Below are 7,458 nucleotides of genomic sequence, written 5' to 3'. Positions count from 1 at the left end.
CCTAACGATTTGAAATCTTTAGTTACTTTTTATTATTATCACAAAACATGCATTACCCAGTTCAGCCCTGTTTACATTTCGGCCAATTGAAAATAGCTGATCTACAAGGTGTCACAATGAGACGCATTGTGAGATTGTAGATCTACTATTTCCAAAATATCTTTTTATACATTTAATATATTTGAAAACCTTTCAAATATATTTGAAAACATGCCCACAATAATGATTTCAGGTTGGAAGCGGTTAACAAATATACAAAATCTTCTCATTACATAAATAAATAATCATGATTCAAGTGACAAAGTTTAGAAACAACACTACTGCTTTTTTAAATTATCTTTTTTTTTCTTATGACAAAAAGTTGACATTTTGCAGGCTGAGAGAATAACAATAACATTATTAATAAACTATTCTTGACTCATGACATGGGAGACAAAACCAAAGTGTGATCTACTTGAGGTCACGCAACTCAGCAGTGGCTCCAGTTGAAAAAAGATGAAATCCAGCATGGAGGTTGTGTGTGAAGGTGGTGTGTTCTGTGTGAAGGCGAGTCATGGTGTATGGAGACACTGTAGAAGGACAGGGAACCTGCACCGTGGTCCACGTACACTCCTACTCTGGAGGAGACACAGCCTCGGAGGAGAGTTTCACTGTGTATGAACTTATAACCTTTTGGTTTGGTACATTTTAAACACCATGATTTATCATTGAATCCAAATATACATTCATAACCAGACCCTGTTCTGCTGATATTTTTATATGAGACTGCTATATCAACATAGTCTCCACTCCACCCCTCCTCCCAGTAACAGCGTCCAGTCAGAGCCTCTCTACTCAGAACCTGAGCCTGTCCAGTGAATCTCTCTGGGTGATCAGGATATGATTGTAATTTGTCCATCACTGTTACTTTCCTGTTCCCTTTAGACAGAGACAGGTATTGATTAGCTGTGTTTGGATCCAGTGTGATTGGACGTGAATATTGTAAGAACTCAGCTCTGGTCTTTGGCTCTGGTGGTGTTGACAGTAAAACATCCACTCTGTTCACTGTCTCTGAGACGTTTGTCCCTTCCTCTGTAAGAATGTCCTCTAGCTTGTCCCTCATCTTGGACACGGCCGTGGTCACATCTTCAAAGTATCTCAGAGGACGGACGTGGCTGCTGACTGGGTGTGTAGATTCACTGATCCTTGAGAGAGAGGAGGTGAAACGCTGTAGAAAGTGGATGTGATCCTCTGTGAGTGACAGCTGCTGCAGCTCAGCATGTCTCCTCCTCATTTCAGAGAGCTCCTGCTCCACTCGGCGCTCACTTGACGTTCCTGCTGCTCTCTGATCTGCTGCCTCACCTCAGATCGTCTTCTCTCCATGGAAGAGATGAGCTCAGTGAAGATGGTGTCACTGTCCTCCACTGCTCTGTCAGCACAGTGCTTGATGGACTCCACCTCCTGCTGAAGCACCTTCACGTCTTTCTCTCTCTCCTGGATTCTCTTCTGGATGTTCTGCAGACTTGAACCAAGCTCTTTCTGTCTCTCAGTCCGTTCTGCTGCAACCGAGATGGTATTGTGACCTTTGTGTTAATTCGTCCATGGAGCACAGAGAGCAGATTAACTGCCGATCGGTGCGACAGAAAACCTTCTTAACTTCGTCGTGACGAGAGCAGATGTTCTCCTGAATCTTGCTGGAGGCTTTGACCAGCTTGTGTTTCTTAAAGGCAGGAGACTGATAGTGAGGCTGGAGGTGAGGGTCACAGTAAGACACCAGACACTGAAGACAAGTCTTCACAGCTTTCAATCTCCTCCCAGTGCAGACATCACAGGCCACATCTCCAGGTCCAGCATAGCAGTGATCAGGAGGAGCATCTTGGAGTCCTGTTGATAGATTGATACATACAATTTACAATTTAGTTATTTAGCAGACCCTTTCAATCCAAAGCTACAGGTCATCGTGACTACTAATTGAAGCCGAGGCCGAACTGGGCCGAATTGCTCGAATTGCCTCGAGCCGACCTGATATGTGGTATTCCGGAACCAACGCGAAAGGTTCGGAATCTCCATATGCGGAGTCCTGACTACTAATTGAAGCCAATGGACGCCGAATACGAATTGGCCCGAATCGCATGGATGAGCCCTGACAGCACATGGTTGGTACTACAGACTCCAAATTTCGCACACAGACAGCTCAGACGTTTGCCTACGTTCTTAGCTAAGCCTCGAACCGACCCGATACACAGTTTTTCGGATCCGGCACGAAAGGTTTGGAATCTCCGTATGCGGAGATGACTGACATCGGGCTGTTCCGGAGCAAGCGTTGACTCATTGTGACATCACTTCATAAAAGGCTCTGACATCACATACGCTAGATGAGTCAAGAACAAGAACAAAAATATAATAAATACAAATCTTTGTTTTCTTAAGGCTTTTCTTTTTACAAACATATATTTTTTTACCATTATTTCAAAAGACAAATAAATTGCAATTACAGATTATTTATTTTTTTTACATTTATTTTGAAATTCCATTGAAAATAATGAAAATGTGAGTATTGAACACAATAGATCTACCAGCTAAAGCTTGTAAATCTGCTGTTTTCACTAGGTCCCAGGGAATAGTCACATTTCTTTTTGATCTTCATTTAAAACGTTATGAGACTGATGTTTTCAGAGTGTTTTTGACATGGTTATTTTATTGTTCTTTTCTGACCCATAGGGGGAGAGCGGGGTAAACTGAGACACTTTTTACATTTGCTCCCCTCTAGGCGAACTAAAAGATATATCGGTAAAAATTTACACATTTCCCAGTAATTTGGGATGTTTCCTAACAATGGAAGATATCAGAACATATTCAAGACAAAAGGTAGAGAAAATATGATTGTTTTAAAAAAAGTGGTCTTGTGTCTCAGTTTACCCCAGGACTGGGGTAAACTGAGACAGACCAGAGAAATCAACGGGGTAAAGTGATCCACTCACTTTTTTCACTTTAAAACTACCATAAAAACACAAAAACCCGGTTAACCGGGTTAAATATTCGCAATACAAAAATGTACATAGCAGACATTCTTTTAATAGGCTTTGTCCTGTCATTTCCACCCATGTGTCAAATAATGTGACACATGGGCAGAAGGAAAAAACTAAAAATCCTATAAAAACTTGATAGAAGGGTTTACCAAACTTTCTCAGTTGATCCTTATGTAATTTTTCCTGTAGAATCTATTTCTGCAAAGTATATTGTTGTATTGTGCATAACTAATGAAATAATTAGCATATGTAGTCAAATATGCTAATTATCTCATTAATTATGCACAATACAAAGAAATATATATCAAAAATGGATTCTACAGGGGAAAATACATCAGAATCAACTGAGACTAGTTTGGTACACCCTTTAATCAGGTTTTTACAGCTTTCTCCCTGTCCATCATGTTGGGATAATGTGAGATAGTGTCTCACTTTACCCCGAAGCAATTGTCTCACTTTACCCCACAGCCACATTTTGGGAAAAGGGATATTTTTATCAATTCAGGGTAATCTTCAGCTAGCATCTATCACATGGATTTATAAGTTGGTAGTTCATCAACATGTATGATATAAAATGTGTTCTCCCTGCATCAATTTGCTTTGACACAACAGCTGATTATGTTGACAGCAAGAAATTTTACTTTTACATGCAAAACATTTTTTTGTGTGAAAAAAGCATGTTTTCTACAGCACTATCAGGTCTCTCTTTTCATGACAAGTGGGAAATTCAAGGGGCTTGAAAATATAATGGTCACATGACCACAAATGTGTTCCATTGCCAAGATAAATGGAGCGTCTCAGTTTACCCGGTGTCTCAGTTTACCCCGCTCTCCCCTAAGTGAATATTCCTCCAGGGGTCAAATTGTACAATTCAAATTAAAATACTTACAAGCAGCAAGCAACCTGAAACGAGACGGCGCGACACGGCGCGAATGACGACCCATGGCGCGAATGACGACCCACGATATGGTAGCACGTAGCATGTAGCCTCCTTAAACAAGCAGCTGCAGCAGGAATCAGAAAGCTCACCCAACCGGCAGACCTCCATTGTGTTCTTTGTTTCCTACCTTCCACAGGCTGCCAGAAGTTGAGTTCTGAAATGACAGGAGAAAAAAGGCAACATTTAGTCTTTTTAAATAGCCAAAGTATAAAATTATAGTTAAAATGGTTAAAATAAAAAATACACTATGCTTTCCTGGTTTTAATGGGTTAATTGTATTTGTTTAGCATTGATCATTGGATTTGTTTCCCTTCACTTTTAGGCCTTGTAAACAAAAGTTGCAAAAGGCAAAAACCACAGACAATAATCTTAATTATGGTTTCCATAATCGTCATAATCCTAACCATGTTACACACAAGTTCATATATTGGCATACATTTTCTAAAACCGTGGAAACAGCTGACCTGCAAGGCTCAGAACGTGTCGTGATGAGACGTTTTGAGCTCATAGATCTGCCATTTCCACTCTGATAACTCCATTATTAATGCATTTTGTTGAAAGCATAAAAGTAATTAAATTATTTATCATTTGTAATATCTGCCTTGTGCAACTTTTGTTTAACTTTTGTTTCAACTTTTGCCTAATAGACAAAGAAATACACATTTATATTCTCAGTGTTCCAATGTTCAATGTCAAAAAAAAAAAATCACAATCATTTGTGTGACAAGGGATATAGTTCACACCCAACATTATGGATTACTAACCCCATGCTGACTTGAATTCGTGGATATCCTAAGTCAATAATTTGAGGAGACTCTCTCCCAATAGGGAACAAAGCAGACTCTTTGTGTCTCCATAGGGAATAAAGCAGGCTCTTTGTGTCTCCATAGGGAACCACTGCTGGTCAAATTATTGCCTTAGGAATGCAACAAGAATGCAACAAAAGACAAAACAATATTTATCCTTGATTAGTCACCTATACGAGGTACAGCTTGTAAGCATTGGGCATTCGTGGAATGAGCAACACAGCCAAACGTGTGGCCAGCGCACCCCAACAATGTTTGCTTGGAGCATTGAATGATGGCACTCTTCCACAGTAATAAGGAAAAGAAAAACACATATTGGCCATTTTTACACTGTCAATTTAAACAAACCCATTTAGTGCTGAATGCAAATCTGTGATTTGAACCACTTTAACCATCATGTAATGATAAATAGCAGATATACAGCGTGGCTGCAAGCTTGTAGATCTGCAAATGTTTAAAATGTGTGCAAGCAGATCTACAAGCTCACAGCGCGGCACCAAGTGCCACGCTGTGAGCTTGAAATAATTCTAGACCTAAATGGGTTTAGGGAAGCCCAAAACGAGAGTGAATGCCATCAGAAAAGTATTGCAGGCTACTTTGGCACATTCTTTGGCTGTGCTACTCATGACTAATCAATGATAAAAAATTATATTAAACACGATACCAATGGGTATCATTAAAGGGAGATATAATGGACCGAAGTCAAGTTTCCCAACCTTTTTGTGGGTAGTTTATTTAACCATGAATTCAAGTCTCCATGTGGTGAGTAATCTATTAAAAAAAAAAAGGAAAAGAAAAGTGAACTAACCCTTTAATCGTCAACATATGTTACTTATATTGGAAAGCTGACAGCCCTAGTTTACAGTTGCAAAATGCATTTATTATTCTTTTTTTAATATGTTGAGTCTAGAGTTGCAACACCAACCATTGACAGCCCACCCTAACCCTAACCCAGCCCACCCTAACCCTAACCCAGCCCACCCTAACCCAGCCCACCCTAACCCTAACCACTCAGCCAAACATAAAGTCTGATTGTATTAAACCACCAGGGATGTGACCATATGAACATTTCATGTCACGATTATTGTGACAAAAACAATTTGATTTAAGATATTATCACGATGATCAAAACATCCCCAACATCCATCATCCTGGGGCGGAACATTTGCCCAAAAATTGCCGATCTACAAGCTCTCGCGTCCCAAAGAGAATTGGTAGAGTGAGGGGGAAAAAGAGACTATCTGGTACTTATTTCCAGGTCTGTTTTACCAAAAGGGTTTAAGTGGTACCGGATATGCAGCTCTGCAAATAAACGGTCAACTGATCCCAATGCATGACAGAGGAACATTTTGCGATGAATCACATCTCAACGATAGGATTATCGAGTGTTTTTTTAATCAGGATAAACGATAATAGCGATTGTCCCATCCCAAGGGTACGCAATGGCATTCACACACGCAGTAGCTGATCTATGAGCTCCTTTCTGTCAATAATGTCACTAAGATTAGTTAGATTATTGCTAGAGTGTTGGAGTTTGGAAGCGCTCCTTTTCAATAAGGCAGCGTCCCGCTGCCTCCCGCATTATGTGACATTTAGAAACAGTTCGTACTCAGACTACATTATGTGACATTTAGAAACAGTTGGTACTCAGACTACATTATGTGACATTTAGAAACAGTTGGTACTCAGACTACATTATGTGACATTTAGAAACAGTTGGTACTCAGACTACATTATGTGACATTTAGAAACAGTTGGTACTCAGACTACATTATGTGACATTTAGAAACAGTTGGTACTCAGACTACTTCCCAACGAGCGCCTCCAAACTCCAACATCATCTCCGGCACTGAATTTCTTGACAGAAAGAAGCTCATAATCTATGATGATCTATGATCTATAATCTATGTAGGGGAAGTATTTGCACATCCACTAGATTCAGGTGCAGGTGGGTAGGACTGTGAATACTGAAGAAATCATGAAAAGATATTTCCCCCTGGACCTTCTTCAAAAGTAGACACTCTTGGAAGAAGGACCAGGGGGACCGAAACGTCTGTCAATTAAAATAAAGATGAGCAGCTGAGCAAGAGCAGAGTGCGGGAGTTTTTGTTCATGAAATATCTTTTCATGATTTCTTCAGAAAGAAGCTCATAACATGTCTACGGTTGATTTTTATCAAACAAAACTTTGCAGATAGAAAGGATAATACAAGCTTTCCGTACAGCTGCAATGTTGGTGAGTTTAATGTTTTAATACAATCAGATAGGACTTTTCTGTTTGGATGTATGGGCAATGGGCAATGGTTGGTGTTGATAGACTCGACAAAAAAATATATACAAAATCTATTTTACAGTATAAATCGCCAGGTTTAATCCAGGTACGTACCTTTCCGAGCCTTGCGCCTCTCGGTTGAAGATAGCTGGTAAGTAGAGCCACGTAGGTTGTAGGGCCCCCTATACGTCCCTGGCACCATACGCCTCGTTACTCAGGGTGAGAGCGTGCGTTGGCACCGTTATGCGTTTCAGCTCTCAGGGCTTCGCTGTAGGTTGAGAAGGTTCCTCGTGTTCCCCTTCCTGAGTCACAGACACTCCATTACCAGCTATCTTCTGATGACTCCGTCCATGGAGGACCTTATGGTTGAAGAATCCATACAGCGAGTCAAACCCTGAGTCACAGCTAGAAGAAGACATGACTCAGCGTTTTA

At 40.3% G+C, this 7,458-nt stretch overlaps 1 pseudogene across 1 annotated transcript; it reads right to left on the bottom strand.

The window, feature by feature from the left end:
- Positions 1-450: 450 nt before the first annotated feature.
- Positions 451-7,227, bottom strand: LOC308281568 (tripartite motif-containing protein 16-like; annotated as a pseudogene). Its single transcript has 3 exons — positions 7,140-7,227; positions 4,076-4,102; positions 451-1,863 (listed from the first exon to the last, which is right to left on the bottom strand). The product of its transcript is annotated as a tripartite motif-containing protein 16-like (transcript).
- Between the last annotated feature and the right edge of the window lie 231 nt (positions 7,228-7,458).

The sequence above is a fragment of the Nannobrachium achirus genome (assembly GCF_963921795.1).
Source record: "Nannobrachium achirus genome assembly, chromosome: 3".
Classification (NCBI taxonomy): Eukaryota; Metazoa; Chordata; class Actinopteri; order Myctophiformes; family Myctophidae; genus Nannobrachium; species Nannobrachium achirus.
The sequence above is the reverse complement of the archived record's forward strand: the minus strand, read 5'-3'. Positions and strand labels throughout refer to the sequence as shown.